Source organism: Felis catus, chromosome A1 (assembly GCF_018350175.1).
Source record: "Felis catus isolate Fca126 chromosome A1, F.catus_Fca126_mat1.0, whole genome shotgun sequence".
Classification (NCBI taxonomy): domain Eukaryota; kingdom Metazoa; phylum Chordata; class Mammalia; order Carnivora; family Felidae; genus Felis; species Felis catus.
This window is the reverse complement of record NC_058368.1, coordinates 51506950-51528066: the sequence shown is the minus strand read 5'-3', so window position 1 is coordinate 51528066 and position 21117 is coordinate 51506950. Positions and strand designations below refer to the sequence as shown.

Genomic DNA, 21117 nt, shown 5'->3' with positions numbered 1-21117 from the left:
AATCAGAAAGACTGTCTCTTCAAGAAATAGTGGTTGGGAAAATTGAACAGCTACATTGAAAACAATGAGACTGAACCATTTTCTTACACCAGACACAAAAATAAACTCAAAATGGATTAAAGACCTAAATGTGAGACCTGAAACCATAAGAATCCTAGAAGAAAGTACAGACAGTAATTTCACTGACATCCGTCATAGCATCATTTCCTTAGATAAGTCTCCTGAGGCAAAGGAAACAAAAGCAAACATAAACTTGATCTACATCAAAATAAAAAGCTTCTGCATGGCAAAGAAAGCAATAAAAAAACTAAAAGACAACCTCCTGAATGGGAAAAGATATTTGCAAATGACACATCCCATAAAGAGTTTGTGTCCAAATTATATAAAGGACTTACATGACTCCATACTAAAACAACCAAATAATCCCGTTAAAAATGGGCAGAAGACATGAACAGACATTCCTCCAAAGAAGACATCCAGATGGCCAACAGACACATGAAAATATGCTCAACATCACTTGTCATCAGGGAAATGCAAATCAAAACCACAATGAAATATCATCTCACACTTGTCAGAATGACTAAAATCAAAAACACAAGAAACAATAAGCACTGACGAGGATGTGGAGGAAAAGGGACATTCATGCACAGTTGGTGGGAATGCAAACTGGTGCAGCCACTCTGGAAAAAAGTATGGAGGTTCCTCAAAAAATTACAAATGGAATTACCATATAATCCAGTAATTCCACTACTGGGTATTTACCTCAAGAATATGAAAACACTAATTCAAAAAGATATATACATTTCCATGTTTATTGCAGCATTATTCATAATAGCCAAATTATGGAAGCAGCCCAAGCATCCACCAATAGATGAATGGATAAAGAAGTGGTTGTTAAAAAAAAGAGGCTATATATATACATATACATATATATATATACATATATTTATTTATATATATAATGGAATATTATTCAGTCACTAAACAGAATGAACTCTTTCCATTTGCAACAACATGGATGGACCTAGAGGATATAATGTGAAGTGAAATAAGTCAGAGAAAGACAAATACCATGATTTTACTCATATGTGGAATTTAAAAAACCAAAGAAAAAAGAGATAAGCCAATAAACAGACTCTTAACAATAGAGAACAAATTGATGGTTACTGGAGTGGAGGAGGGTGGAAAGATGCGTGAAATAAGTGAAGGGAATCACATCACTTATTGTAATGAGCACTGAGTAATGTAAAAAATTGGTGAATCACTATGTTGTACCATGGAAACTAATATAACACTATATGTTAATTATGCTGAAATTAATATTAAAAATGTCTACATATAATTCTGTGTCTCCCTCTCTCTCTCTGACCCTCCCCTGTTCATGCTCTGTCTCTCTGTCTCAAAAATAAATAAACGTTAAAAAAAATTTTTTAAATGTCTACATATATACTCCTCCGCATCTTATCCACCAAATTCCCCAACTATCTTGGGAGTTTTAAAATTTTTTATGGAAATTTTCAAGTATATATAAAACCCGTAGCCCCAGCATTGCAATTTTGGTTTTACATGCTAGGTATTATCCTTAGAAAATACCCCTATCATTTGCAAAACTAGTAATTCTAACAAGGTGTATACTCTCCGCAAGTTAAATATTCTGTAAGGGAACTTACTCTCAGAGAAATTTAGACCAATAAGATCAGAAGCAGAAATGCGTGGTGCAATTCTCTACCATTTTTAAAAAAAAATTTTAATGTTTTTATTTATTTTTGAGACAGAGAGAGACAGAGCATGAGCAGGGGAGGGGCAGAGAGAGAGGGAGACACAGAATCCGAAGCAGGCTCCAGGCTCTGAGCTGTCAGCACAGAGCCTGACACAGGGCCCTACACGGACTCAGACTCACAGAGGGCGAGATCATGACCTGAGCTGAAGTCGGATGCTCAACCAACTGAGCCACCTAGGTGGATGAATATACATCTTTACTTCAGTTGGGATCAGTTCTAAAACACAGCATTGTTTTGGATACAGTATTTCTTACTATACGAAAACAAATCAATACTTAATATGAAGTACACAATATATCTTATAACTAGCATTGCCAGAAGAACCTGTTCCAGTAATTCATTTGGTTTAATTCATTGTTATTGTGAAATGAGTTTGTAAAACAGATATGAAATTTAGTTCTCTGTCCTGAAAACCAGTTAAGTGGAAAGCAAGTATGCCAATCGGAAGACTGATATTCTTGGCATTTGATAATTATTAAGTTGCTAGAATTTAGTTCAAGAATGAATAAAGAATTCTAATTAGTAAATGAAATGAACCTAGAAGAACATCGATTAAGAAGCATTTAAAAAAATAATAAAAGCAAAGTAAGAAAGACTTAAGTCAAAATTTAGAATACTGTTAGAGAGGAAATAAGAAAAGGAAGTGGTTTACAGACTTAGGGTTTTTATATATAAACTTGAGGTTTTTACCTTTATTGAAGGAAACATAAGAGTTGCAATTTAAAAAAAGAGGCAATACAGTATGGGAAGAAACTGGTAAAGCATTAAGTAATTATATTTTCCCATTAATCAGTTTTCCTTGTGTATCCAGGTGCTCTCTCATGGTTTGATGTTGAAGGATGATAAAATGTTGTACACCAATTATGTGCTGGATTCTTTTACACAGCTTCTAATTTCTAACAACAACCCCAGAGGACAAAGTTTATCCTCTCCATTTTATCACTGAGTTAGTTGAGGCTCAGAGAAGTTAAGTATGGATATAAATCACAGTACTAGTAATGATAAAAATAAATTTTATGCTCAAGTTTCCCTGGTTCCAACTTAGTGATTATTTTTGCAGGACTAAACAACCACAATAGCCTAAGTATGTGTTCATAAGTTAAGCCTACCCTCATAAGATACAGGATTTCTGAGTTGTTAACAAATGCAAAATTATACAATTTGATTATTATCTAATCAAATCTGAAAAAGTAGAACTTAAAAGAATGAGCTTTTTAAAACTGCCAGTTGTGGTTAGAAAAGGAAAGAACAAACAGTTCCCAGAAGACAGAGTATAAACACATCCACACACATAGATACTTTAAATAAATATGTATATTTACACATACATATTTTTTAAAACACTACTCTAGGAAACAAAAAAATGACAAAAACAATCTTATATCCATTTTGCCTATCATCTTGGCTAGCACTCTTGCTATGATAGAGGTGTTTCTGTAATTGCTCTTGGGAGTCATAATTGGTATTATCTTTCTTAAAAGCAATGTACGGTATGCAAATGCTTAAAAGAAAACCTGTCATCTAGTATTTCCACTCTTAGAAACCTAGACCAACCACAATAAAATTAGAGATCATGGCAAAATGTTATGAAGGATGTAAATCTCAACATTATTTATAAGGATGAAACAATGGAAACAATAGAACAACAAAAGGGAAATTATTGAATAAAACATGATACTTTCACATGTTCCTTATTATATAGCCATTAAAATAAATTCTTCAACTATTAATTAAAAAAAGATTGCAACATAATTTTGAGTTAAAAAAGCAAGATAGAATGTTGGATATACAGTACAATCATAAATATCTTTTAAAATATATTCACACTCTAAGAAGAAATATTAAATTAAAATACACCAAAATATTAACATGTTATTTCTGTGTTGTATGATTATGGGTGAATTTTTATAAAGCTTTTCCAAAATTCTTTGTAAATGAGCACATATCAACTTATAATAAAAACATCAACCTGTTTTTTTAAATGCAAGGCTTAATCATCTTTTATTGATGTAGTAGTAACGATATTTCATATGAAAGAATACAGTATCAATCCTTGGATTCATTTACTTTTAAAATTTATTTTCCCCTCAAAGTATTTTGTATTTTCTTGGGGGGGGGGTCTAAATTTTAGAGACAAACTATATATATATATATATATATATATATATATATATATATATATATATGTATATGCTTTTTTAAAAATAATCTCATCTTTTTTTTTAATATTTTCTTTTTTATTTATTTTTGAGAGAGGGTGCGTGGGTGAGCAAAGGAGGGTCAGGGAGGGGGATACAGGATCTGAAGGCAGCCCTGCACTGAGAGCAGTGAGCCCCATGTGGGGCTTGAGCTCACGAACCCCTAAGATCATGACCTGATCTGAAGTCAGACGTTCAACTGATTGAGCCACCCAGGCACCCCAAGTATATTTTTTAAACGCTGGTTGTTCAACTAAAATGAATAATCAGTGTGTTTTATTATGTACCTGGTTTATTGAGGAATCATAATTCAAGAGAGGTATAAATATAAGATGGTTTTATCTTTAATCAACAATGCTCTGTTCATAACATTTTAAGCAAATTCCATAAGATTCAGTCACTTTCTTCTCCATCCCTCTTTCCCTTTTTCCCCTCTTCCTTCTGCCCCAGCCTCCAGCACAAGTGGCTCTCTCCAGCTACCCATTGTATCTGCAGGTTTGCTAAAGGGTCTAAAATGTGAAAAAGGGGGTATTGTCTGCTCGCTCACTCCTCTTTTCCATTCTTCTTCAAGGTATAGGTTTGATGGGACTGGGACAGGAAAGGGGGAATGACCAGGTAAGAAGGTAGCCTTCACTACAATGGTTGTCATTAATCAACTGATAGCCTCTGTCCCAGGCACCCAAAACACCGGTTTTCTCAAAGTGTTTGTGTGAATTCTCAGGCAAACTGTGAAGGACTTCACTACTACAGAGGTCCCTAAACTATGGAAGACCTGGCTCTGGTTCAATCTCTTACCTACCTTCTACTCACAGCTCCCACCACCTGTGGGACACCCAGTCTCCAGCTACCGGGTTCCCTTTCCCACAGGAAGTGATCCCAAATGGCATTCTGAGTAGATGGCACAGGTCCAGCTCTGTTCCATCCTGCTCACTTAGCCCATGGAAACTCATATATACTGTCCCATGTGAAAGACTGCATTAAGAGTCCAAATTATTTTGAGGAGACTTTTTTCCAGTTAAAAACAAAAAATAATTGACATATATTACTGTAAGTTTAAGGTATACAGCATAATGGTTTAATTTACATACATTGTTAAATGATTACAACAATAGGTTTAGTTAACATCCATCATCTCATATAAATACAACAAAAGAGGGGCACCTGGGTGGCTCAGGCAGTTGAGTGGACAAGTTTGGCTCAGGTCATGATCTCGTAGTTCATGAGTTCAAATCTTATGTCAGGCTCTGCGTTGACAGCTCTGAGCCTGGAGCCTATTTCGGTTTCTGTGTCTCCCTCTCTCTCTGTCCCTCCCTGCTCATGTTCCCTCTCTCTCTCTCTCTCTCTCTCTCTCTCTGTCTCTCTCTCTCTCTCTCAAAAATAAATAAATATTAAAAAGAAAATACATACATACATACGTACATACAACAAAAGAAAAGAAATTTTCTGCTTGTAATGAGAACTCTTCCAATTTACTTTCTTAATAACTTTCTTATATATCATACAGCAGCGGTAACTACTGTCATCATGTTGAACATTACATCTCTAGCACTTGCTTATCTTATAACTGGAAGTTTATATCTTTTAAACCATCTTCCTCCAATTCCCCCTGAGCCCTACCCCTGGTAACTGACAATCTGATCTCTTTTTCTATGAGTTTGATGTGTGTTTTTGTTTCTTTGTTTGGGTTTTTAAGAAATTTTTTTAGTGTTTATTTTTCAGGGAGTGAGACAGAGAGACAAAGAGAGAGAGAGTGCAAGCAGGGGAGGGGCAAGGAATCTGAAGCAGGCTCCAGGCTGCTGTAGCACAGAGCCCGACATGGGGCTTAAACTCAAAAACTGTGAGATCGTGACCTGAGCCGAAGTCAGATGCTGAACCAACTGAGGCACCGAGGTGCCCCTGGGTGTGTGTGTGTGTGTGTGTGTGTGTGTGTGTGTGTGTATTGTATTGTTTTGTTTTTAAAGATTCCATATATAAGTAATATCATACAGTATTTGTCTTTCTTTGTCTGACTTATTTCACTTAGCATAATGCCTTCAAGGTCCATTCATGTTGTCATTAATGGTAGGATTCCTTTGTTTTTATATGGCTGAATAATATTCCATTAGCTACATAGATACATAGATAGATGATAGATAGATAGATGATAGATAGATAGATAGATAGATAGATAGATAGATGATATAGATGATAGATAGATAAGATATAGAGATAGGTATATAGATATAGATCAATCACAATTTCTTCATCCATTCATCCATTGATGGACACTTACATTGTTTTCAAGTATTGGCTAATGTAATAACACAGCTATAAACATAGGAGTGCAAATGTCTTTTCAAGTTAGTGTTTTTGTTTCCTTTGGATATATTCCCAGAAGTAAAATTGCTGGATCATATGGTAGTTCTATGTTTAATTTTTTGAGAAACCTTATACTGTCTTCCATAGTGTCTATACCAATTTATAATCCCACAAACAGTGCACAAGAATTCCCTTTAATCCATATCTTCACCAGCATTTGTTATCTCTTATCTTTTTAATGATGGCTATCTAACAGGTATGAGGTGATATTTTATCATGGTTTCAATTTGCATTTTACTAATGACTAGTGGTGTTGAGTATCTTTGCATATCTATTGGCCATTTATATACTTTCTTTTAAAAAATGCTTATTTAGGGGCGCCTGGGTGGCGCAGTCGGTTAAGCGTCCGACTTCAGCCAGGTCACGATCTTGCGGTCTGTGAGTTCAAGCCCCGCGTCAGGCTCTGGGCTGATAGCTCAGAGCCTGGAGCCTGTTTCCGATTCTGTGTCTCCCCCTCTCTCTGCCCCTCCCCCGTTCATGCTCTGTCTCTCTCTGTCCCAAAAATAAATAAACGTTTAAAAAAAAAATGCTTATTTAGGTCCCTTGTCAAATTTTTTTTCCTTGTCAAATTTTTAATTGGATTATTTTTCTTTGCTTTGAGTTCTTTATCTATTTTGGATATTAACCACTTATCAGGTATATAGTTTGCAAATATTTTTTTCTGATTCTGTAGTCTGTCTTTTCACTTTGTCAATAGTATTCTTTCTTTCTTTCTTTCTTTCTTTCTTTCTTTCTTTCTTTCTTTCTTTCTTTCTTTCTTTCTTTCTTTCTTTCTTTTTCAGGTTAGTTAACATACAGTGTAGTCTTGGCTTCAGGAGTAGAACCCTGAGATTCATCTCTTACATGTAACATCCAGTGCTCATCCCCAAAAGTGTCCTCCTTAATGCCCCTCACCCATTTAACCCATCCTCCCTACCCACCTCCCCTCCAGCAACTCTCAGCTTGTTCTCAGTATTTAAGAGTCTCCTATGGTTTGCCTCTCTCTCTGTTTTTATCTTATTTTTCCTTCCCTTCCCCTATGTTCATATATTGTGTTTCTTAAGCTCCACATATGAATGAAATCATATGACATTTGTCTTTCTCTGACTGACTTATTTAGCTTAGCATAATACCCTCTAATTCTATACATGTCGTTGCAAATGGCAAGATTTCATTCATTTTCATTGCCAAGTTGTAGTCCATTGTATTTATATAGCACGTCTTCTTTATCCATTCATCAGTTGATGGATATTTGGACTCTTTCCATAATTTGGCTATTGTCGATAGCACTGTTACAAACATTGGAGTGCATGTGCCCCTTCAAATCAACATTTTTGTATCCTTTGGATAAATACCTAGTAATGCAATTGCTGGGCCATAGGATAGTTCTATTTTTAATTTTTTGAGGAACCTCCATACTCTTTTCCAGAGTGGCTGCACCAGTTTGTATTCCCACCAACAGCACAAAAGGGTTCCCCTTTCTCTGCATCCTTGCCAACATCTGTTGTTTCCTGAGGTGTTAATTTTAGCCATTCTGACAGGTGTAAGGTGGTATCTCATTGTGGTTTTGATTTGTGTTTCCCTGATGGTAAGTGATGTTGAGCACCTTTTCACGTGACTGTTAGCCATGTTGTTGGTTTCTTTTGCTGTGCAGAGTCTTTTTTTTTTTAATTAATTTATTTATTTTGAGAGAGAGAGAGAGAGAGAATAAAAGAGAGAGAGAGAGAGAGTAGGGGAGGGGCAGAGAGAGAGAATCCCCAGAAGGCTCCCTGCTCTCAGCGAGGAGCCCAACATCGGGCTCAATCTCACAAACTGTGAGATCATGACCTGACTCTGCACAGCTTTTTAGTTTAATGTAGTCCCACTTGTTTGTTTTTTATTTTGCTGCTTGTCCTTTAGTTTGATTTCTAAAAAATTATTACTGAGATCCATGTCAAGGGGCTTATTTACTATGTTTTCTTCTAGCAATTTCATGGTTTTCAGCCTTACATTTAAGAATTTAATCCACTGCAAGTTAATTTTTGTGAGTGGTGTAATATAGGGATCAAGTTTCATTCTCTTACATATGAATATCTAATTTTCCCAGCACCATTTATCCTCTTAGAGCTGCTTTTGCAGCATCCTGTAAATTCTGGTATGTTGTGTTTCCATTTTTCAATGTCTCAATAAACTTTTTTATTTTCCTTTTATTTTCTTCTTTGATCCATTGGTTGTTTAGAGCTCCAATCCTTTACCTTCCCTTGTCCATGCTTTTTAACATGACTTGATAGATTCTTTCACTAAGACATAGAGTCTATTTCCTTATTCCTTGAACCTGGACTTGTGTTGAGATGTTTTTGTCCCATGATAGTTTTATTTTCTTTAGTCAATGTTATTTCTCGGTTGTTCTTTAGCCAATGAGTTATTAACAAACATGATACAAACAGGAACTTGCAAAATGTTGGCATGATTGGGCGTGACATGCTTTGCTTACTGCCATCACTATGAGAAGGCCATGTTTGTGTTGACCAACTAACTGATCCCAAAATCAGAAATGCCAAAGCCATCCTAGCTGAAACCATCCTAGGTCAGTGAGAAATCTCAAAAAATGAATGATTGCCACTCATATCGGTTGAATCTATCAGATTTTTGAGTGAAATAAATTGTTTGTTGTTGCAGTCACTAAAATTTAATTGTTGTTTGTCGTGCAACATTATTATGGCAATAGATAATTTGTGTACTCCATCCAATGGTGGTTATGTAAAAGCTGGTCTATTCAATTTCTTTTGTCTCGCCATCTTTCTCCAATTCCCTTTTGTTATGTTCAGATAAGCACAGAGGAAAAGCAATACAAACCCACTGCCTAAGCAGAATGTTAAGAATTGTGAAAAACCTGAGACTATATTACTTGCAAGCTAACAAGTTAGTCTGTCACAGCTTCAAGAATGCTGGTAGAAAACACAAGACTCCTGCATCAGAGAAGAAGAGTAGATTATAACTCATGGCAAGGGTGTAGCCACAGCATCACTAGTTTTGTGCTGTTTTCCCAACTCCCAATTCCCACATGGGGTCAGAAAGAGGGCCAGATGACACCTGCACATGAAATGGGCTGCATTTCAGAAGAAGAACTTTGAGGGGCGCCTGGTGGCTCAGTCGGTTAAGCCTCTGACTTTGGTTCAGATCATGATCTCATGGTTCATGAGTTTGAGCCCCACATCAGGCTCTGTGCTGACAGCTCAGTCTGGAGTGTGCTTTAGATTCTGTCTCCCTCTCTCTCTGCCCTTCTCCTGACTTCTCTCTCTCTCTCTCTCTCTCTCTCTCTCTCTCTCTGTCAAAAATAAACATTGAAAAAAAAATAAAAAAGAAAAAGAACTTTCAGCTTAGGGAACCCAAATGTTTTAAGACATGCACTTGGTGAGCCTGACCTTTGCTCCCAAAGAAGACGTCCTCATTATACTAGACAGTAAGCATTCTTGCCCTTCACTCTGGAGGGAGACACTATCCCTAACTTCCAAGACCACTTGCTATACAAATGTTCTTTAAAAAGTAAACCAGAACAAAATGTAGTGCATACTTAATTTGTAACACATACAGATATGTGAGAGACTCATGAAGAATGGGAAGAATTTTCTCCCAACAAAGATGTCTACCAGGAAACAGAATGGCAGTCTCTTCTTCTAGCCAGTTATTTTCAACTGTTGGAAGAAATTCTCTTAGCACCCTCTCCTCCCTACCACTTCCACTGACAACCATTGACTGTCTTTCATTGTCCTGACTCTCAGACTTCTCATATAGACTGAGAAAGAATGGTGGGCACCCATTATTTCAGAGCCAGTTATGTGTCCCCTAAGCAATCCCTAGCCCAATGCTCAGGCAACAGGAAAAGTCCCCATTCTAGTACAAATGGGACTGTACTGCTTAATTAGTGTGTGGATGATAGACTCTCCAAAAACATAATGCAAGCTAGTAGCAGATATTTGATTTAAAAAAACTCACAGCCATGCAGATTTCTATGTGCATCAGAGACGTGTAGTAATGGAACTTGGCAAGAGGTGCCACATGAAAAAGGTTTGCAATAATCTTAGATGGAGAAGTTCTTTTTTAGAATACTCCAGATGCCACATATTATGTAACCTATGAAGCAAAGAAGACTAAGAGCTGGATTCCACAAATGGCAGATAATTCTTTTTGTGAATGAGCTCTCAAAGTCAACAGACAAGCCATTGCTACCAATCAGCCCTTTATTGCAACCAATGAAGGATTCATATTTAAAATATGTAAGAGATTCCTTAGTATCCATGAGAAAACACTAGGCAATTGTGGTGGCTTTGGAGGTATATTACTCTGATCTCCCTTCAAGAGAAACTATGGCAAAAAGTGTGGTTGGTGAAATAGATGATGGGAATTGAAGGGTACACTTATTGTGATGAGCACCAAGCAATGAACAACTGCTGAATCATTGTATTGTACACCTGAAATTAACATAACACTGTATGTTAACTATAATGGAATTAAAATTGAAAACAAACAAACAAACAAATAAGAAGGGTAGTTAGTAGATAGCTGCAACATTTTTGGATCCACTGCAGTATTGACACCAAGGCCAGTCTCTCTAGGTCTGCTCCTGGCCAATAACTGAGCAAGGCAGGGTACTAGGGCCTAACCATTCCCACTCACAATAGGACTTCTCTGACAGGCATTATTGGCCTGGTTGATATTTTCTCAGAGCTGCATTGCAATGAGGGACTCCAATATAGTCATCTTTTCTTCCTTCTCTCCTTTCACAGGTGTCAAATCAGCACTAAAATCAGAGGCTTTCACTGTTTATGCCAAAGCACTTTTACCCTTCTTCTTCTTTTTATTTTAGAAACAATTGTACATTTTTAATTTCAAATTTTGAAGGCAACCAATTGTTTCACTGACATAAAATCAGAAACAGGAAAATATAACGGTGGCAGTTTTACATTTCAACATTAACAAATCATAAATCAACTGTTAAAATGGATGCTACTCTTAAAAGATAATGTAACAAAGGATCTCATAAACTGATGACAGATAATATCAGTATCTTTCTCACCCCAGACTGACAAATACTCCACTACAGCAGAGCCAGCTAAAGCAATAGCAACACAAAGTTTCATTGCAGAAAGGAAAAAACAAGTAAGCAAACAAACAAACAAACAGAAAAGAATGCTCCCCTCCCTATTACATTCTACTATTCTACTAAAAGGTCACCCTTTTTTCCATAAAGCTTGAAATGCAATTATAATTAATAACAAACGTCTCTGTATATGTTCAGCTTGGCATCTGCTTCATAGAGGATCCAAACAGACAAATAACCCAATAAAAAAATAGCAAAAGGTTTGAACAGACAATTCATTAAAACAGAAATTCAAAGTAGGTATATAAACATATACATATAGTACACACACATAAATAAAAGTATGGAAGGCAGAATGAAAGAAATCTACCATTAATATGTGAAACTGAAGATCTACTGAAGGAAAGAAAATGGAATTAGAATTCAGAAAATCGAGGCCATCCCCCTGAAAAGCAGTATTATTTATGGATGAAGGAAAAGGCTATAAAGATCAGTGGTCTTTGTAATCACGATATTTAAATACTGAGCACTTACTGTGTGCTGAGCTCTGTGGTATGAGTTTCCAAGAATTGGCTCACAACAATCCTGTAGACAGGTACTACTTACTGCTATCTCCATTTCAGAGATGAGGATGTTGAGGGTCTGACTTGGGTTTAAGTAAAAGTTAAAAGATAAAATAAAATAAAATAAAATAAAATAAAATAAAATAAAATAAAATAAAATATTGGAAGAGAGGTTAAGTAATGTGCCCAAGTTGTTTAAAAAGAATTCATTCAAGTTCAGTTTGAAAGTCATATATATAATAGTTTAGAGATTATTCTAAATGCCATTTTAAAATATAATGGGAAATGATAATAGAATGAAATATAGCACTCAACCATATCTTAATTTTGTGACTTTGGGCACATTTTTTAACCATTCTGTACTTAGTTGTCTCATCTAGAATAGAATGATGATACTTCATTATTTGCAACTATGTTTTGGAAATTATATTTAAAACTATCACATGCTATACAAATATGAGATCTTAATCTTAGCTTATCTGCTACAGAAATTGTATTTTTAAAAAGACAAAAAGCTATAAAGTACAATTTAGAAAATCCTAAATATAAAGACATGTAATAAATAGAGCCAAATATCAACTGAAAATTTATGTAAGCCAGTTATTTTCATTCTTCCTCAACTAGGTATCTACCCATGCATGCATGTATGCATGTGTGAATACCTGAAGATTTGTAAGTAAATAAGCAATTCACCAGAGCTGGTAATAAGCAACAAACTTTAAATGTCACTACTTTCCAAGTTCACCCTCTTGAGAAAGAGACAGTGACAATGAATCAAATTATTGAGGTTCTTTTGAACAAATAACTTATCATACTCATAAAGCATAAGATGCCACAGTGATGATTCTTGTGTGTAGAATAAGAGGGAAAGGACAAGAATGGAATGTTCCCATTGATACTGCAAAATTCTGCTAAACCTCTAGTTATCTTTACAACTTATCCTCTCCCATTTTAGTTCTCTAATTCAATTATTTCACGTTTTGAACTGGAGCTGTTTTCTTACTGAATGTTAGCCATATAAAAGTAGCCAAATAAATTAAACAGTACAATGGCCTGGAAGTATTTTGCCCTTTTAAATTTATTAATAGGGCTACACCACAAACTCACACGGCAACAAATTTACTTCATACCAGACAAACTGTTAACGTGGTGCTCTACAAATGTATTGTTCTATCCTGAATTATGTAAAGTATGGAATCATAAAAGTGGGATTCACATAGTTTAGATAGTTTATTCAATAGTTATCAGATTCGTGCAATTATGAAAAGTAATAACTTTAACAAGTGAAAAACCATTAAATAACCAGTATTCTGAATATTGGAATTGTAATACTACTACCAACTAATGTATTTATAATTTCTAAGTGTATCTCATGCTATACTTTGATCTGGGGGATGCACTTTTCTTAAATAGGACAGGAAGTTGATTCTTTCTTTTGTACTATTTTTTGTTTTTACGTCAGAGAAAAGACAAGAAATTCAGGGGTGGTGCTCAGTTTTATGCTGGTGGCTATAAAATGAATTCATTGGGCAAGATGTTGTACACACACACACACACTTTAAGGCATTATTTCTGTTTGTCAACAGAATTAATTTTCTCTTGCATTCTGTAAAGATCCTTAGGACAGTCTAATGTTCATTTTTAGATTGAATTTATATTCCTTTGAAATAAGGATAAGTTTTTAAATGTCAGAGATATGATATTAACTCAATCTATGTACCTATATTATAAACAATATTGGTGGGTTGATTTTAAAATTTACTATTATTTCGCTTTTTGTTACCTTTTCTTTGATGCAAAGTTTAAGTAAGCTTTTTAACACACTGAAAAAAGACTTTATGATTTGTGTGGGGAAAAATAAGCAGTGACAAAAGAGTATGCCAAAAAAATATTTGTAATAGCTTTAAATATTGATTGTTGGCAGTGTTTTAGTCACTATTTGTACTTATAAGGAGTCAAACTATTTTTTTTTTTTTTTTGCCACATTAGAATTGAGGCTGACCTAGTTCCCCATACTAAAATTGATGTAGACATAGTGGTTGGCTTAGGGTGGGGATTTTCTCTTTGTGGTCAAACATTCATGGGGTTCCCACACCAGTATTTAGTTTTATAAATCATGAAGATAAAGCTTGATGTGAAACTGGATTTCTCTTACCTCTCCTTAAAATAGTTTAAGAAGGAAAATGATAGTGTTTACCAGAGCCTATTGTAGCAACAGTAGTTAAGTAATTATGTCTCTTCTACCCTTTCCATGATATACTTCTCAGTGGCCATTTGTGCTTTAGCCCAGTGGTAACAAGCAGAATCATTGCTCTGTTTCCTACGCAGAGCGGAGTGATGATTTATAGGACTATTTTAGTTTGAGAGTTTGGTTCTCTACTGGCTTACCAGACCAGAAGGGCAACATCTGTCTACTAAACCAGCAAAGTAGCATCTATCTAATAAGGAAGTAACATGTGTCTGCCAGCCCGGAGGAGAGAATCCGCCAACCAGATCAAGAGTGTAGCACCAGATCAGGAGGGCATTACCGGTCTCCCAGATTAGCAGGGCATTATATGTCTACCAGAACAAATGTTTAACATTTATCCAAAAACTAGGAGGGTATCTTCTGCTTACCAGACCAAGAAGGTAGCATTTTTCAGACTCCACAGCAAAGAATATTAAAGGAGTTTATTTCATTTTTGTTATTTGTCTACTTGTTTTAAAAATCAAATTATGGGAAATGCTAGTGATTTAATAATCAAAGACCCATTTATATATTTCGGTGTGAAAGTATAAGCATTAGAAAACAAATCCTTGAATATAGAGTAATGTATTACTTAAGCAGTAGATGACAGAGAACAGATTATTAGTACTTATAGCTCTACAGAATTTAGTTTCAGATAGTAAATATATTTTTTAAGTTTATTTATTTATTTTGAGAGAGAGAGAGACAGACAGAGAGAGAGAGAGAGAATGAACAGGGGAGGGGCAGAGGCAGAGGGAGAGAGAAAGAACCCCAAGCAGGTTTGGCACTGTCAGCACAGAGCCTGACATGGAGTTTGATCCCACGAATTGTGAGATAGTAACGTGATCCAAAATCAAGAGTTGGATGCCTGACCAACTGAGCCACCCAGGTGCCCCAGATAGTAAATACATTCTAAGTACAATATTTATTCAACATAATATTTTAAGAAAAGTTAGGAGATAAATATATTTATACATAGGCTTGCTTCACTAAAAAGTCTAATGATACATTTTTTTTCCTTCAGAACACCTTAATATGATGTGAAGTAATTTGCAATGTCAGAAATCTAAAATCATTATGTGTAATTTCCATCTTATTCCAAAAATTTGATTATATGGTAAATAAATCAAGAAACTGTTCTTATTAAGGTACACCAATAAAATATAACTGTTGTTATGACATTATCTAGACATTCTTAGTAACCTGGTTCAAACTGGAAAATAACAAAGAACTAATTCTGTGGGAGAAAAATCAGTTTTGAAGATAAGTACTATATATTCTATGAGAATCATACATTTTAACAACTGGAAAAAAACACAGAACTATTTACTTATTCATTAATTTATTCATATTCCTCATATTATGTTTAGAGATTTGAGTTGATTTGTATCTAGAGAAGACAAATACAAAAACCAAAAAGGAATGCTAGAGTATCAGCTCCAGTCACATAGATAAGTAATTTTTCAACTTTATTGCCACACCTCGTCCTTAGAGCAAATATTGTATGACAACTTCTTTAATATCCTGATATTAAATTAATAACTTACAACTTATCTCTATATGTAACAAAAAACAATACAATGCCCTGACTTAAAGGAAAACTAAAATGAAAGTTTGTTTCTATCTACGCTTCTATCTATCTACAAATATTTTGGTGTTATATATAATTATACTGACTACATATATTTAATAAATAAAATAAATATATAAATAGATTGTTTTATAAATATTTTATAAATGTATTTTTAAAAATATTATGTTTTAATATATAGATATGCCTCAACTAAAATGAAATATATATATATTTATACACACACACTTTAGCAAGATTTCACTAGAAGACAAAGAAGTAATCAGACACTTGAATCTAAATGTTGACTCACCATGAATGACAAGTGCAAAGACAGACTGATGTAGGTGTGGTATATTGGTGTCTTAAATACAATAAAATAACATGCTAAACAAAACAAAGGTCAAATTCCACTTGGTTTATACCTTTGTTATATTTATATATATAAATATATATTAATATATAATATGTAAAAATATATATATTTTAAAACTATACAAAAATCACTTAGTGTGTGAGATAGCTACTCTCTGAAGAATGGCCCTCAGTATTCTTCTCCTCCCTATGTAGGTAAGCTGCCTCTCACTTCAAGAGGTAGAGTTGGTTTGTCCTCACCTTGGACTGGCCTTGACCAATAGAAAGCAGCCTAAGTGTTATTCTGGGACTTCTGAGCCTAAGCCTGAAGAGGACTGGCAGTCTTCATGTGTCACCTTTTGGGAACTAGCTACCATGTTAGGAGAAGCCCAAGCCACATGGAGAGACCTTATGAAGGAGGTCTGAGGTGCAAACTGACAGCTCCAGGTCAACTCTCAATGGTGACAGTAAGCCATCTTGGATGATCAAGCCCCACTGAGCCCATTCAGTGCAGCAACACTCAACATCACATGGAAGAGAAGAATGTGCTAACTGAGCCAGCTACCCCACAGAAATTTAGGAGGTAATAAACCTGTGCTGTTTTAATTCTCTAACTTCTGGGTTGTTTGATTATACAGCAGTAGACAACCAAAACAGCATTTACATGTGAATCTGAATTAGGTTCCAGATTCAGGCCAATATAAACAGGTTCTTCATCTATTTGAAGATCCAGTGGTACATCTGAAAGTCTTGCAGGACAGGGAAGAGTTCTTCACTATGAGGGACTGTCCTATATAATGCAGGATGTTTATTACCTCTAGCCCAAAACCTAAATGTCAGTAGGGTTTCCTAGTTATTATGACAATGAAAAACATGTCCACAAATTTCCAAAATTCTCTCTGGGGGGATGGTACTAACTCTTCTAAGCACCACTAACTAAAATGATTATTTGTATAGTGACTACAATGGTAGGTACTGGGAAAGGTAGAAATGAAATACAACCCATGCCTTCAAGAAACTCACAGCTCAATTAACAAGATGAAGAAATAAATGAAATTATAACATAGAGTGATAAATGTTATGATGGAGATGTTTTCCTGGCATTACGGTTGCACCATGAAGGACTAGTAGTTAAATCATCCCCGAGAAGGGTCAGTATAAGTTTCTTGGAGAAGTTAATTTTTAAAATTTTTTTTTTCAACGTTTATTTATTTTTCAGACAGAGAGAGACAGAGCACGAACGGGGGAGGGGCAGAGAGAGAGGGAGACACAGAATCGGAAACAGGCTCCAGGCTCTGAGCCATCAGCCCAGAGCCCGACGCGGGGCTCAAACTCACGGACCGCGAGATCGTGACCTGGCTGAAGTCGGACGCTTAACCGACTGCGCCACCCAGGCGCCCCAAGAAGTTAATTTTTGAGCTGAGTTCTGAAGTGATCCAGATGGAGAAGAAGGAGAATGAAAACTCAGGCAGGCAGAGGAAACAGCTTGTGCAAAGGCACGGCATGGAGCACTAGCAGCCATAAAGGCAACAAGGTAGGCTAGGGCCAGATGGTAACATATCTTTCATGCCTTGATATAGAGTTCATTTAGATGTCCAGGTAATTCTGAGTACCAGTCGTAGATTATACCATATATTTACCACACCAGTATTGTAGCAGTTAGTTTGGGACCCTGTGACATGTTCTGAGCATTAGATACGGGTAGGATAGATGTCAACCTAGCTAGCCTTAGAGAGCATCTCCTGCAAGCTTCTAATTCACTCTTTCCCTGACTTATGTTGGATGCCACAAGGTCCAGATGGCAAAAGAGGGCTATCTGACTTATATCAAATGGATGAGGAGTAAACTTTTATTGTGGTAAGCCACTGAGGTTTGGGGGAGGGTGGTGGGGAGTACTGATCAGAATTCTACCAGATCATCCCAGCTGGTTCAGATTAAGAGACTTTAATGAAGGAAATCCTTTCAGAGGCATGGACAGGGTAAGGGGAGAAACATGGGAGTCAGGAAGCTGTTCCCACTCCTACAACAGAGAGGAAATAGAGTTATCAGGAAATAGAGGGCTAGTGCCAAGGAGGAAGAACTGCCCAGCAGGAACTCCAGTCATGAAGGGACATTGCCACTGCCAGAAGAAGGGCGTAGAGCCAGAAAAATACCTTTACCTTCCTCTTCTCCTGTCCTTCAGTGTCCTGAGAGGGTATCCCCATTGGGCAAACCCAATCAGAACACAACCTTGAGAGAGCACAGGTGAGATACAGTGTTCTGGAGCTTTAGCCTTCTGAGGCACGAAGCTGTTCAGTGAAGGGAGGAGAACGGCTTTGAAGAGTAAAGGGAATAAGCAGTTCATGAGGTTTGTAAGTTGTGGCAACTAGCTTTAATTACTTTAACACAAAATCACTGAAGGCATTGAAATAGATTTTTAAAATAAGTTCTATTGAAATATAATTCATATGCCATAAAATTCATACTTATCTAAAGTGTACAATTCTTTGGTTTTTAGTGTATTCACAGTTGTGCAATCATCCACACAATCTAATACTAGAACACATGGAATTTCATCACATTCCCCTGCCTCCCCCAAAGTACCATACCTATTAAGTAGTCCCTCCCCATCCCCATTCTCCCCCCAGCCATTGGCAACCACAATCTACTTTGTTTCAATGGATCTGTCTATTCTGGATGTTTCATATAAATGGAATCATACAATTTATGATCTCTGTGTCTGGCTTCTTTTATTTAGAATAACACCTACAAGTTTCATCCATGTTGTAGCATGTGTCCATTTTTATTGCCAGATAATATTTCATTGAATATAGTATAGTTTTCAAAGATGACAGCTGTGTAGACAGAACTGAAAATCAATGGCAGAGGAATGTGTGTAAGTGGGGGAGTTATCACATCCTCTAAAAGCATTCTTTTAGTTTTCAGACCAAGAAATACGTTGAGAAGATAAACAGCACTCTTCCTATCCCCAAACAACCTCTTTTCCTGGGTTCCCACCTCAGTGAATGACACCAGAATCTGGGAGTCACATTAGGATCCTCCATTTCTCTCACCCTCCACATTAGATCACTTTTTCCTGTGCATCTCACCTCTTGAATAGTCCTGTCTCCTCTATGCTGACTGCCTTTGTTGAGGCCCTCAACAGGTCATGCTAAACTACAACAATAATTGCCTGTTGTCTTTTGTTCATTGTGCCCAATATGTTCTATCATTGGGAGAAGCAATGATGACAGAAGGTGGATGGATAGGGGAGGTGCAGTTCCTTATCTCGTTGTTGAGTTAGGAAGTAGAAATTGGGCAGGTATAGCCCTAACCCCTTTCTCCTTTCATCCAATTAGGAGTTAGGTACCTTCAGGGAGCACATGTCTCCTCCCTATCACATAAGGAGGACTACCCTACCAGTATTAAAGTGTGTGGATAGCTAGAACTGTTTTATTTTTATTTTTAACTTTATTTATTTTGAGAAAGAGCAAGCATGAACAGGGGAGGGGCAGAGAGAGGGAGGGGAGGGGCAGAGAGAGAGAGAGAGAGAGAGAGAGAGAGAAAGAATCAGAAGCAGGCTCCATGCACTATCAGCATGGAGCCCGATGTGGGACTCAATGTCACTAACTGTGAGATTATGTCCTGAGCTGAAATCAAGAGTCTGTCACTTAACCGACTGAACCACTCAGGTGCCCTGGCTAAAACTGTTAATATCTGGTGTTTAGAGAAGAGAGCTTCTTTGGCTTTACGTTAAGCTCTCTCTCCTTGCTTAGCCATTAGTTTAATAAACATAAGTTTTTGCTTCCATTTGCTACAAACAGTTTTATAATTTTTTTCATCTCAACCTGAGAAAGGACTGTAGCAAACACCAAGTTTACTGTTTCTCAGTAGGCAAGTGTAAAGGGAATCATGATCAATTATGAAATTTTTATTAATAAAAAAAGGGCAGGTTTTACGGAAAGCAATTTTTTGAGTACTTAATTGTAAGATAAAATTTGGGACGTGGCATATCATGAATAATGCCATCAATATTTCAAGCAAATGCAATGAAAAATTTTGTATCTTTTAAATCAAAGTAACTGTCTTAGTCTAAGTTTCCCAGGAAATCAAATCTGAAACAAAAACTTGCATGCAGGAAGTTTATTAGAGAGTACACTTAGGAATAAAACCTTTTAAAAAGGTGAGGAAAGCAAGTTTAGGTAGAGGGAGAAGCTGAACTGAGGATTAGTTAAGAAGAGAAGCATCAGCCAAACCCACAGAGAGCTATGGAACTGGGAAGACCTGTGGAGTTGTCCCCAAATTAAGGTAACAAGGCTAGGTTCTTGTACTACAATGTTAAGTCACTGAAGCAAACTGCACCTCAGGGAGGGGACACAGCCATGGTCCAAGCAACAACCTTCTGCTGAGGACAATGCTCAGAGAAGGAAGGGTTCAGTTGTGTCAGTAGCCAGCACCTCTAACCACTGGGACATAAGTGACTCAATCCCAAAATGGTAGGCAATCAGGGCAAACACTATAATATCCATTTCAGTTCACTCCTACCATTGCTCAATTTTATCTGCTTCTCTAGAGTTCACCCCATATCCAGGATTCTGGTTCTTTTTTCTACAGAAGCCTAAAAGAGGAAAATAAGTGGGATAAACCACAGTCCTTGTTGCTACAAAGAGTCTTAATGCTACAGCTGAAATTCATAATGACCCTCCTCCTTACCAGTCCTAGATTTTCTTCACCTTCAGCCAGAACCTCTGCTAGTCTAGGTGGCCTACCTTGGAGGGTCACCCATACTCATACTTGAGAGTCCTGGGATGCTAGTCACCATGCCCTTCTCAGGCCATGTGGACTGTACTTGTTCATTTAACATCAAAATTGTATAAGGGGGTGTCAAGAGATATGCCTGTGTCTTGCTTAAGGGCTATACATACTCTTCCCTGCTTCCATATGGAATAGTAGCCCTATCTACTTCTGATGGCATGGGTCATTTACTCCTGCCAGTAAAGAGACTCTATTTTTGTTCTGTTGGTCTCT

At 36.5% G+C, this 21117-nt stretch overlaps 1 protein-coding gene across 2 annotated transcripts in view; it reads right to left on the bottom strand.

Moving 5' to 3' along the window:
- SCEL (sciellin) overlaps positions 1–21117 on the bottom strand; it is a 320878-nt gene that overhangs the window by 287477 nt on the left and 12284 nt on the right. The window lies entirely within an intron of this gene.